This window comes from Miniopterus schreibersii, assembly GCF_964146895.1.
Source record: "Miniopterus schreibersii genome assembly, chromosome: Y".
Classification (NCBI taxonomy): domain Eukaryota; kingdom Metazoa; phylum Chordata; class Mammalia; order Chiroptera; family Miniopteridae; genus Miniopterus; species Miniopterus schreibersii.
In genome coordinates this window covers 13,476,327-13,490,200 of record NC_138120.1, presented here as the reverse complement: position 1 = coordinate 13,490,200, position 13,874 = coordinate 13,476,327, and positions in this window count along the sequence as shown.

Sequence of the window (13,874 nt, the reverse complement as noted above, 5' to 3'; positions counted from 1 at the left end):
ACCAGAGGGACAATAAGATGCAGAGTGTTCTATAGCCCTCACACACAACACACACAGAGGCACAGGCATGTACGTGAAGTTGTGTTGGGCAATCTCTGGACCATGGTGTCCACAGCCAGTACATCTTGTGCATTTTTGACGGTATTACATTTCCTCACATAACAATGGCCTCGTGTGAATATGATTGTTTATTTACTTTGTTCCTTCAGACCGAGCCTTTCTCCTGCAATGAAGAAACTCTTAGGCAGCATCAAGTCATTCTTTCTACGGGTCACTGAAACCCAATGGGTAGATGGAAGAAAGAGTCAGAATGAGGAAAAGACAGAAAGAGCAAGAGTAATGGAAACAAAAACAAGAGAACTGATGTAAAAGGAGTCAGATTGAGACCGTATCTTGGCCGAAGTTATCCTGATCACCCAACTCTACCAGAATGTAGGCTACAGTCCTCTCCAGCCACAGTTCTTCCCTTTGCCTGTCACTTCAGCCTCAGATATCCCACAGACTGGGCAGCCTGTAATGTCCCGGGCATTTCTCCCTGTGGATATTACTAGGGGTCACTGTGGATCTGTGGGAAAGCGGTAGAGAAAATGGATTCTGAAGTGGGAAACGTGAGTAGCCGTAAGCAAGAGCCCCCCAGACACCAAACCCTGGGAAAGCTGCAAATGCTCGGGTAACATAGAGCTTCCTCAGGAATGTTTCACCACAGTTCTGAGGCCCATACACTGAGGCTGACAGTGAGGGGCGGGGCTGAGTAGCGTGATGCCCTCTGTCCAGTCACAGTTTGGAAGAGCTGTTTTAGTAGCCCAAAATGGTGTGGGCATGCCCAAGTCCTCCATCAGAGGCAGGAACATGTGACGTGCGTGAATCAGGGTATCCTGTGAAGCCGTGTGCAGGCAAGGGTGTGGGGATATCAAAGCCTGTGAGGAATCAGTGTGACCGCATGGGTGCAGGCACCTGTAACCCCAGGAACCTCTGTGTTCCTCTGTGCCTCTTATGCAGAAGGAATGGGGCCAGAAGATAGGTGGTTCAGGCCAAGCCAGGCTGTTTTGTAGATCTCCATGTTTTAGTTCTTTCATAGCCACACGATCAATGTGAAGGTGATGTTGCAGGTACTGGTGCTGGAAAGGGAGGGGCCTTGAGAATATAACCTGTCCATGTAAGCAGGGACACTTGGGTGTCCAGGAGTGAGATGTCCCTAACCCCCACCCACATTCCTTCTGCAGGTGGAGGGAGCCAGACATGCCAGGGATGATGGCAAGGTTAACTGTCCTTTTGTAGCAAATCATACTAATGCAGTACTGCCACTGTGAAGGAGTATCTCATTACCATCACAGGCGGGAGCAGGCTCTCTCTATGGGCAGCAGCAGGAAGTGCATAGAACTTGAAAGGTGATGTGCCCTTCTCCACACACTCCTCATGCTGCAGGATACAGTGCATCCTATGCCTCTTGCATTCAGTGGTGCCAGCATTATGAACGATGGGCCAACAGCTCCAGGTACCAGAACAGCAGCTTTAACTACTTCAACTAGTTCTCTGCCCACAGCGTGGCAGGGTCTGACAGGATTGCTGAGGTGGAGGCTTGCTTGCAATGCCCTAAGAGAGCTTGGTGTGTTCCCCTGCTTTTGGATTTTTAGTCAGATCCCTGCTGTCTCTGGACGATCACATTTTGCTCTGCCAGAAAATCAGTAAGGACTACTTGAGGATGTTGGAACCAGGAGAAGGCACTTAGAGGACATGTGAGGAGATGCCAGTGGGGCTCCCCCTTGGGTTGTCAGGTAGCTGGGACATTTTTCTCTCACATGAACACCCTGAGGCTCGGAAGGATAGCCTATGACGCCAGGCCACTGCGGCATTGGGAAGAGACAGAAAGTCTGAAGAACTGCAGTGTGGCATCATGTTCAGGCAGGAAGCTGAAGGAAGATGCAGGAGTGTGCATGTCTACCGTCACTCAGAATCAAAGCAGATTCATGTACCCATTCCTGTGAGCTATTGTAAATTGTGCTGCTCTGAAGAGGGTTTTATATATTCTTCCTGATCGATGTTCCTGGTTTCGTAGGACATATTCCAAGCAGTGGGGCCACTGGGTTCAATGGCAGTTCTGTATTTCAATTTTTGAGAAAACCTCCTATGTCATAATGTTTTCCATACAGGCTGCATGAGTCTGCATTCCCACCAGCAGTATACTAGGGTGAGCTTTTCTGCACACCCTCACAGGCACTTTCTGTTTATTGACTTATTGAAAACATAGCCATTCTGGAAGACCTCAGGTGATACCCCATTATTGTTTTAATTTTCATCTCTCTGGTGATTAGTGACACTGAGCAGTTTTCATATGTCTCTTGGACATGTTTATGCGCTCTTTGGAGAAGTGTCTACTTAGGTCTTTGCTCGTTTTTTAATTGGATCGTTTGTCTTCCTCTTGTGAAGGTGTGTTTCTTAAAATATTAGGGGTAGTAACCCTTTATCAGATGTATCATCGGCAAATATGTTCTCCCATATAATGAGTTCCCTTTGCATTTTGTTGATGGTATCTTTGTGCAGAATCTTTTTATTTTGCTGTAGTCCCATTTGTTTATTTTCTCCTTTGCTTCCATTGCCCTAGGCAGTGTATTGGTGAGCATATTGCAATGAGAGATGTCTGAGATCATGCTGCCTCCATTTCCTTCTAGGATTTTTAATGGTTTCATGTTTTACCTTTAAGTTTTTTATCCAGTTGGAGTTGATCCTTGTGTGCGGTGCAAGATAGTGGTCTAGTTGCATTATTTTGAAAGTTCCTGTCCAATTTTCCCAACACCATTTATTGAAGAGACTTCCTTTACTCCACTGTATGCTCTGCCTCCTTTGTAAAATCTCAATTGAGTGTAATGAGTTGGGTCAATTCCTGGGTTCTCTGTTCAGTTCCATTTATGTCATTAAGTCTGTTCTTCTGCCAGTTCCATTCTGTTTCGATTAAAATGGCTTTACTATATCTTGATATGTATTATTTTGATTCCTTCCACTTTTTTCTTCCTCCCAAAATTGCTGCAGCGATTTGGGGTCCTGTCCTTTTTGTGTCCTTTAAATTTTTGCACTACTTCTTCTAGGTCTGTGATATCGGACATTGGTATTTTATGAATAGTTTGAATCTATAGATTGCTTTGGGGAGTACGGACATCTGAATGAGGTTGATTCTAGCAATCCATTAGCATGGTATATTCTTACACTTGTTTATATCTTCCTCTATCTCTTTTTTGAACATATTTGTTTTGCAAGTACACGTCTTTCACCCCTTTGGTTAAGTTAATTCCTAAGTATCTTAATTTTATTGTTGCACGTTAAATGTGTTTTTGTTTGTTTGTTTGTTTGTTTTAGTTTCTCTTTCTGAGAGATCATGAATGTTGTTTAAAAATGCCATTTACTTCTGGGCATTAATTTTCCATCCTGCTGCATAGCTGGGTTCCTTTATTATTAAATCTAGAAGTCTTTTGGTGACCTCTTTAGTGTTCTCAGCATACAATATCAGGTCATCTGCAAACAGTGACAGTTTTATTTCTCCTTTCCAATTTGGATGCCTTTTATGTTTTCTCCTTGTCTGATCGCTGTGGCAAGGACTTCCAACACTCTGTTGAATAAAAGATGGTGAAAGTGGACGTCCCTGTCTTGTTCCTCTTATTAGGGGATATGTTTTAGTTTTTGCCCATTGAGTATGAAGTTGACTGAAGGTTTGTCCTATAAGGACTTTAATGTGTTTAGGCATGATCCCTCTATTCCCACTGTGCTGAGAGTTTTTCTCAAAAATGGGCGCTGGGTTTTGTTGCTCTTTCTGCACATACTGAGATGATCATGAGATTTTTGTTTGTCAAATGGTTCCTGTGAGGCATCACATTTATAGATTTGTGAATACTGTACCAAACCTGCATCCCTGGAATAAACCCCACTTGGTCATGGGGTGTGATCTGTTTAACATATTGCTTGATCCAATTTGCTAATATTTGTTTGAAGATTTTAGCATCTTTGTTTATCACGGATATTGGCCTGTAATTCTTTCTTTGCAAGGTCTTTACCTGGATTTGTAGTTGGGATTATTCAGGCTGCCTAAAAAGAGCTTGGGAGTGTTTGTTCCTCTCGGACTTTTTGGAACAATTTGAATTATTTTTTGAATGTTTGATAAAACTCCCCTCTGAAACTGTCTGGGCCTGGCGCTTTTTTTCTTGGGCATTTTTAAAAAAATCATTGTTCCAATTTCACCAGTTTTTATCAACGTGTTCAGCATGCCTGATTCTTCCTCACTGAGTATTGGAAGGTTGTGTATTTCCAGAAATTTGTCTATTTCATCCAGGTTGTTGGCATATAGTTGTTCAGGGTATTTGCTTACAACCCTTTGTATTTCAGTGGTATCAGTTGTTACTTCACTTCTTTTGTTCCTCAATTTATTTATTTTTGACCTCTGTCTTTGGTTTTTGGTGAGTTGGGTTAAAAGTTCATCACACTGATTGTCTATTCAAAGACAAGCTCTTGGTTGCATTGACCTTTTTTAATTTTTTAGTCTCTACGTTATTTATTTAGGCTCTGGTTCTTTATTATTTTCTTCCTTTTACTTCCTCTGGGCCTTTTCGTGGTTTCTGTTCTCTTTCTAAATCTTTCAGTTGTAGTGTTAGATAGTTTAGTAGAAATTTTTCTGGTTCTCATTGCTATAAAAGCTTTTAACAAAAAAAGTTCGTATACGCTACTCTATTTGGACCCTGATCTAAAAGTGTTTCCTCCCTGCTACATACAAACTGTTGCAAAATTAATGCCAGTAATATAATAGTGGCAAATCACCAATGAAAACATGAGTAAAACTAAAGAAATCATTTTAAAACCTCTACCAATTTCAAGTTAAATATACCTACAAACTTCATATTTAAAAAGGCATATCTACCCTGGGCAGCGGGGCTCAGTGGTATAGTGTCGGCCTGCACACTGAAGGGTCTCAGGTTTGATTCCCAGTTGAGGGCACATACCTAGGTTGTAGATTCATTCCTCATCCCAGGTGTGCAGCGAATTAGAAAAGCAACCAATGTCTGTGTCTCTAACACTGAGGCACCTCTCTCTCTCTACCCCTTCTTCCATGCCACTCTCTCTGGAAGTCAATGAAAAAAATATCCTCTAGTGAGGGTTAACAACAACGACAATAGCAATAGCATAGCCATGGAGATGGGAAAGACATCAGTGTAAATGAGGAAATAGTCCAGAGTAGAATTGGGTATACTCTTTAAATGGGATGAGGCTTTCTTTTATGTTGACATTAAGGTTTCAGAAGTGAAAAGATGACGGTTGTGTTACAGGGGATACAGGCAGAAGGCCTCAGCTCTTGTCATCTTGAAGGAAAGATTTCAATCAAGAGAAAAAAATGAAGAAAAAAACCCAAAGCTTTAATGGCTGTAATAAAAATGTACTTAGGCTGGTGAACCAAGGCAGGTGCATAGATGAAGTAACAGGATAGCCTAGGCTGGGCTGCCTTTGCTCACTGGGAAGTCAGAGAAAAGGGGGCCTTGGACACATTTCCAAGACCTTTCAGACAGTTTCAGAAGACAAGCCTGGGATGAGCTGCCACTGCCCATTGCTCCCCTGGTTGAAAGCACCATGGGGCCCCCGCAGAAGGAAGGAGGAAACTGGCGCTGTCACGCTTTCCTGTGGTGTAGGGGAGCTCACACTTGGTCCTTTGTCCTGAGCATATTTATCTCCCTTGCAGGTGGAAAATCTTATGGGAGGCTTAAGGGGAGTTCTCAAGAGAATATTCATCAGCTTTCCAGGGGTGCCCTTTCAGGGTGCTGGTCGCCACTGATTAGTCCATGCCAGGAAGGGCCTCATTTGTCAATGTGTCTGGTCCTGAGTCCACTCCAATGCCACTTGTCTTGTCTTAATGCTTTTATGGGCCTGGAGCTGAAATACAACTGAGACTTAAAAGGTATCTTTAGGGAGGAATGCTTAGGGGGTCTCCACCGCATGACCCATGACATGCTCTGGGAGAATAGATTACCTGGGGACAAAGTTCTTGTTTTCCCAGTCTTTGTCCCTTGTAGGCCTCTGGGGGTTCCTGTCCAGGTGGTTTCCTGTGCCCTAGTCTCTACACCTGGGTTTCTGCATCTTTCCCATCTAATACAAACTATTTATTCTCCAGTGCCTTTGGCTTAGGGAAGATAGGCTTAACTCAAACTGCTGTCTAAAAATCTATCTCAGTTTCCCTTTCAACTTGTCCTGGAATTTTTCTAGCTTCTTGTTATGCTGTAACAGTTCTACATTATTCCAATTTTAAAACCACTGGAGCGTATAGTTTAAAATGTTTAGTTTTAGATGACGTATATTCTACATCAATTTCTGAAGGGGCATAAATCTGCTATCAGAGATTAAAATAAAACACAGAATTCAGAATGTAAAGTCATTTTTATTTCTTATGTAAGTAACAAAACAAAAACAACAACCCAATATTAAAAAGGGAAGAGGACCTGAACATTTCGAGGAGATGTAGAAGAAAGAAAATAGTGAAGATCAGAACAGAAATGAACGACACAGAGACCAAAAACACAGTACAAAATATCAATGAAAGTAAGAACTAGTTTTCTGACAGAAATAAGATCGATGAGTCTTTAGCCAGACGCACCAAAAAACAAACGGTGAGGACCCAAGAAAACAAAATCAGATGTGAAAGAGGCGATATAACAACTGACATGACAGAAACAGAAAGAATACTAAGAAAACACTATGCACAACAATAAAGTGGGGAAGCTGCGTAAAATGGACACATTCCTCAAAACTACAATCTGCTAAAACTCAATCGGAAAGAATCAGAAAACCTGGAGGGCCAGTAAAAATGGATGCAATTGAAGAAGTAATAAGAAAAAAACTTCCAGCAAACAAGTGTCTGGGGCCAGATGGATTTACATGCGAGCTTACCTAAACATTTAAAGAAGAATTAAAACCCACTCTCCTCAAAATATTTTAGAAAATTCCAGAGGAGGGAGATATTTTTATGAGACCAGTATTATAATAATCCCAAAACCAGATGAAGATCCTGCAAATAAAGAATTTCACAGACCAACGTCCCTCATGAACATAGGTGCCAAAATCCTCAGAAAATATATTACCAAATTTTATCCAGCAATACATTAAATAAGATCATACACCATGACCAAGTGTGATTTATTCTGGAGACGCAGCGCTGGTATAATATTCGCAAATCAAGAAATGTGAGAGCTAAACAAAATGAAGGACAAAAATCTTATGATCATATCAATAGATACAGAGAAAATATTCTAGAAAATCCAGCACCCATTTTGGAAAAAACTGGGAGCAAAGTGGAAATAGAGGGAATATATCTCAACATAATAAAGGCCATATACAACATACCTGGGGCCAAAATCATACTCAACGTGCAAAGGCTAAAACCATATCCCCTAAGAAGAGGAATAAGACACGGTTGCCCCTTTCACCACTACTGCTCAGCATACTACTGGAAGTCCTAGCCACAGCGAGCAGACAAAAAGAGAACATAAAAGGCATCCGTATCGGAAGAGAGAAGGTTAACTGTCATTACTTGCAGATGACATGATATTGTACATAAAAAACTAAAGAGTCCACCGAGTACTTGTGGATATAATTAATGAATTTGGCAAGGAAGCTGGAAGCAAAATTAACATCAACACATTGATGGCATTTTTTTTACACCGATTATGAACTCTTAGAAAAGACTATACCATTTACCATTGCAACTGAAAAAATAAGACACCTAGGAGTAAAGTCAAAGAAGGATGTAAAAGACTTGTATTCAGAAACAGGACATTGAAAAAAGAAATAGAGGAAGATACAAAGGAGTGAAAGAATTATAGACTGAAAGAATTAACATTATCAAAATATCCATGCTACCCAAAACAATCTATAAATTCAACACAATTGTCATCAATCCCAACAGTGTGTTTCACAGAGCTGGAAAAAATGTTTCGAAAATTTATAGGAAACCAAAAAAGACCCCGTGCACCCACAGTATTCTTGAGAAAGAACAGAGTTGTAGGATCACATTACTGAATATCCTGCTGTAGGGCAAAGCCACTGTGATCAGAACAACCTGCTTCTGGCACAGGAACAGGCACATAGATCAATGGAAAAGTACAGAATCCTGAAATTGACCCATGCCATCATGGTCAATTAATATTTGACCAAAGGGTCAAGAATAAGCCATACAGTAAAGACAGACACTTCAGGTCCGGATATGGGTTCTTGCTGTGCTCAGTGTGGTCTCACTGAGCCTACAGACAGGGGCTTGGGATGTGGTCACGTAGCGTGGAAAAGGCTCCTGGGCACCCCACTCGCTCCCCTTTGCTGTTGGGCTTCTGAAACATTTCTTCCAAACTGTGAGACTACAGCAGGCATCATCGTATTCAGCCCCGCCCCTCACTGTGAGCCTCAGTGTATGGGCCTTGTACCTGTAGAGAAACATTCCTGAGGAAGTCCTATTTTGCCTTAGCATCTTTAGGTTTCCTTTGGTTCGGTGTCTAGTGGGCTCTTTCTTAAGGCAACTCACGTTTCCCACTTCAGAATTCGTTTTCTTTAACACTTCCCACACATCCACAGGGACCCCTGGTAATATCCACAGGGAGAAATGCCCGGGCAGTAGAGGCTATTCCAGTATAAGGGATATCTGAGACTGAAGTGAGAGTCAAAGGGAAGAACTGTGGCTGGAGAGGACTGTAGCCTACATTCTGGTAGAGTTGGATCATCAGGATTATTACCGCCAAGATAAGGTCTCAGTCTGACTCCTTTTAGATTAGTAACTTTTTATTTGTTTCCATTGCTTTTGCTCTTTTGGTCGTTCTCTCATTCTGACTTTCTCTCATCCACTCCTTGGGTTTCAGTGACGAGTAGCAAGGATGACTTGATATTGCTTAAGGATTAGTTGGTTGCACAAGGGCTTGGTCTGAAGGAACAAAGTCAATAAACAATCATATTCACAGGAGGCCATGTCCATTTGAGGAAACGTAAAAAGTGTCAAAAACGGGCAAGGTGTACTGACTGTGGACATCATAGTCCAGAGATTGCCCAACACAAATTCATGTCCATGCCTTTGCCTCTGTGTGTGTGCATGTGTGTGTGTGTGCTTGTGTGTGCTTGTGTGTGAGGGCTGTGGCACACTCTCCTTCTTATTGTCCCTCTGCTCATTTACTCTTCCAGCAGGGGATTCTTGCCCAAATGAACCTAATACACTTCTGACTTCCCACACGCCTTGACTCAATTCGCCACAGGTATCTGTGCACCTTATTCCACCCCTTGCTAAATGTCGCTTGGGATCTTCGGCCTCAGAGACTGATTCTCTCAGCAAAACACTGTGCAGTCATACTTCTAGAGAGGGACTTTGGTTCAACTGTGAAGTCTCCCACCTGGTTGCCTGTTCCTAATGTGTGACCGACTCCCTACAGGGAGGATACTTAGAAATCCATCATTTTTTAGGACCCAACACTGGACATTTATGCAAGTTTATTTGGTAGGCTCAGAAGGCATTCTTACATTTGTCCAGCCGATGGCCTATATGTTCACTCTGGTGATTATTTTGTAGATGCTGAAAATGCATTCTCAAGATTATCCATTAAGAGGCAGCACTGTTCCTAGAATGATTTTATTGGGAATAACGTCAAGGCAGTCTTACGCTTGCCCACATGGAAGCGGCATCTTTGACCCAAACAATTTTATTGGGGATCCTGGCATTTGCTTCCAACGTTCGAACATAATACGGAACTGAGCTCTCACAGGGATTTTACTGAGAAATCTGGCAATGCATTATCAAGATTTTCCGTTAGGCTCTGCTTCCTTGCAAGTCCATATTCTCCATCTCTAACTTATGTGCCTGGAGCACCTCCAGCGGGCACCAGGTGCACTGGTCGACAAATAGGAAAACGCACGGGGAGCATCCCCAACAAAATCATTAGCTAAAAAATGCTGCCAACGGATGCTTGAGAATGACAATTCATTGCCAGTATCCCGCAAATAATAAGTTTTTGGGAAAGTTTTGCCACCTATGAAAAAGATTACGAATGCAGTGCCAGCATGCCCAATAAAATCATACTGTGGAAAACCTGCCTTCTGGTTGACAAGTGCAAGAATGGCTGCGTAGCATCTCCCATAAAATTATTTGATTGAAAATGCTGTCCTCCGTGGACAATCGTGAGAATACATTGCCAGCATCCCCAGTAAGGTCATTTGTACGGAAATACTGCCAATTCTCAGATAAGTCTGAGAATGTATTGTCAGAATCACCACAAAACCTCTCTGTCGGCAAAATGCAAAAGGGTGAGAATGCGCTGATAGTATCCCCAATCCAATCATGTGGTTGAAAACTACTGCGACCTCATGTAGAGACCTGAGACTGCCTTGCAGGCATCCTCAATAAAATCATTTGGGGCGAAACGCTGCCACGCATCCCCGCAAAAAAACTTTCTCTGGGACAAATGCTGCCAAGTGTGGGACAAACGTGAGCATCCATTGCCAGCCCCTGTAAAATTATTTGGTTGAAAAAATGCTGCCCCTTTGAATAAAAGGTGATAATGTATTTCAGGCATCTCCCGTATAAACGTTTGATGAGAAATTACCTGACATTGTTTACAAATGTGAGAGAGCATTCCCGGCATTCCCAAGAAAAGCATTTGTTTTAAAAATGCTGCCACCTTGTGGAGGTAAGTGGGAGAGCATTAAACGCATCCCCTTTTAAAAAAACTTGGTGGAAATATTCTGCCCCCTGGTGGACAAGGTGAAGCATGCATTGACTGCATCCCCAACAAAATCACTCTTTGAGAAAAAGGCCACCAGGTGCTAAAGGACTGTATGAATGATTTCCCAGAATCCCCAATGAAACCCCTACTGAGATCAAGGTGCCAACTGGTGGACAAGAGTGAGAACGCATGCTCTGGAATCACAATAAAGTGATTTGGGCCTAAAATTCTGATAGCCAATGTCCACGTGTGAGAATTCAAAACCAACATCCACACCCACACACACAATATCACTTTAGGGGAAAACTGCGGCGAATAGTTGGACAAACGTGAGAATGTACAGCCAGCAGCAATAAAGTCGCTTGGTGGAAAAATTCCGCAACTGGCTGAACAAACGTAAGAATGCATTCTCAGCTTACCAAACAAAATCACTTGTGATGTCAAGGTGCCGACGGGTGGACAAGCGGGAGAAACCATTGCCTTTATGTGCAATAATAACATTTGGTGGAAAAATGCGGGCTTGTTGTAAACAGGCTTCACAATGCATTGCCAGCAGCCCCAATAATATCAGTTGTTGGAAAAAGGCCGCCACATGTTTGACAAGTGTGAGAATGCGTTGCCCGCATCCTCATGAAAATCCCTTCTGAGATGATGCTGGCTGCCAAATGGCGGACACATTTGAAAATACATTGCCAAGATTCACAATGAAAATCTCTTGTGGGAAAAATGCCCTTATCTTGTCGACTTGTGTGAGTGTTCATTGCCAGCATCCCCAGTGAAATCACTTGTGGGAAAATGCTTCCACCTATTGGACAAGAGTGAAAATGCATCGCCAGAAGCCCCAGTGAAGTTACATGGTGGAAAATAGCTGCCACTTGTTCTCCAAGGAGGAGCATGCAGTGCCAGGATCCTCAATAATATCATTTGGTGGGAAAATACTGCACCTGGTGTTTGAGTGTCAGAAGGAATTGCCAGCAGCCTTAAAACAATCATTTGTATATAAGAAACCAGTCACCTTTCTACAAATGTGAAAATGCAGTTACAGCATCTCCAATAAGATCACTTGTGGAGAAAATGCTGTCACCTGGTATTCGAGCAAGGGAATGCATTGCCAGCGTTCTCAGGAAAATCCCTTGGTAAACAAAAGTGGCCACCTTGTGGACAGATGTGGGAATGCATTGCCAGCACAACCAAAGTAATCGTTTGGTGGAAAATGTGGCCTCTTGTTTGAGAGACTGAAGAATGCATTGCCCGCATCCGCAATAAAATCATTTTGTGGAAAAGTACTTCTACGAAGTACGTTGGACGAACGTGCTTCCAGCATTCCCCAAACGATACTTTGTGGTGAAAGTGTTGCCAGCTATTGAACAAAAGTGAAAGTGCCATGCCACTATTCCCAATAGAATCATTTTTGGGAAAGTAGGTTCAATGGCTGTTAAAACGTGAGAATGCCTTGTCAACATCCACAAAATAATCACATTTGTGGAAAATGTAGCCAAGTCTTTTTCAAACTTGAGACTGAATTTTCAACACCCCCAATAATATAATTTGGTAGTAAAAATGCTTCCACAAACGTGTTAAGACAAACGTGGGAAAGCATTGCCAGCATCTCAAACAGAATCGTTGGTGGAAAAATGCTGCCATCTCATGTTTCAGCGCCAAAATGCATTGCCAGTTTCCCCAAAATGGGACAGTGGAGGGAAAATGCAGACAGCTGTAGAAAAAAACGTGGGAATGCCTTGCCAGCATCCTCAGTAAAAGTACTTTGTGGGGAAATTCTGCCACCTGGTGGAAAAGCGTGAGAATGCACTTCCAGAACATTCCTGATATTCACTAGTGGAATATTGACGCCAACTGATAAATATAGAACCATTGAAAGCATCTCCAAGGAAATCGTGCGGTAAAATAATTCTGCTGCCTGCTTGACACACATTAGCTTCCATTGTCAGCATAGCCAATAAAATCTCGTGGTGTCAAAATGCCACCACCTGGTGGACAAACGAGAAAATGCATCTTCTGCATCTCCACAAGCATCCCAAATATGATCCTCAGTTGGAACAATACTGCCACCTGGTGGGTAAACGTGAGAATGCATCCACGAGTTCACCAATGGATTCATCCTGTTGAAAATGTTTCCACCTGTTGAATGGAATTGTGAATGCTTTTCCAGCATCCCCAATAAAATTACTCGTGAAATCATGCCGACACCTGGTGGAAAAGTGTGAGAATGCATTGCCAGCATCCCCAGAACAATCGTTGGTAAGAAACTTTCTGCCGCCTCTGGACAAAAGTAAGAATTCAGAGTGAGCATCTGCAATAATACCATTTGAGGAGAAAATGCTGCCACGTGGTGTTTCAGCATGAGAATGCAAAGGCTGAGGCTGCTCTGGAACCACTTGCCTCTATTGATCATCACAACCACCATATATTTCCTTAAGTGTCTCCTTATTCCTCCACAGGTCATCCTGAAAACACTGCCCGTTATAAACGGGTTGTGGCGGCACATGTTGAACACAGGGCTGGTGGAAACTTAAGAGATCCCACTGGCGGCAGTGACCCATTTTACAGATTGGGGATTATTCAGTATTCTTTAGTAATAGTCAGAGGAGACAATAGGAGGTTTGTTGTGTTCAGGGGGCCTCCCACACTGTGAGATAAATAGGAGGGACTGTCCATTTTACTTCATAGAAGAGTCATGCACATGAGAAGCTTTCTCAGCGAAATATGTGTTTTCAAGCAAACATTGTTTCCCTGCACAGGAAATAGATGCAGAATGTCCCTGTGGGAAAGCATTGAGATGCGGAGACATCCAGAGCATGGCATGTAGTTAGAAAGATAAATTAAGAGCAAGTACCGTGTCTGTCTGTCTGTCTGTCTGTCTGTCTGTTGTTTGTGTGTTGGTTTGAGCCTTACGATTGGCTGCCTTGGAATGATCGACCAGTCCCTGGGAGGGCTGGGCCTTACAGTTGCAGAAGTGGGTAAGTTATGCTTTGGCAGAGGAAATGTATCATGAGTTTCTACAAGGGCCAGACAGGGTGGAGCAGGGAGAGGAGAAGGAATTGATTGAGGAGGAATTAATTGGCAGGGAGCAGTTTGTCCTGGGTGAGAGGACGCCATAAAAGTCATGAAGGTAGTGGTTGATGTTGAGCCTCAGGC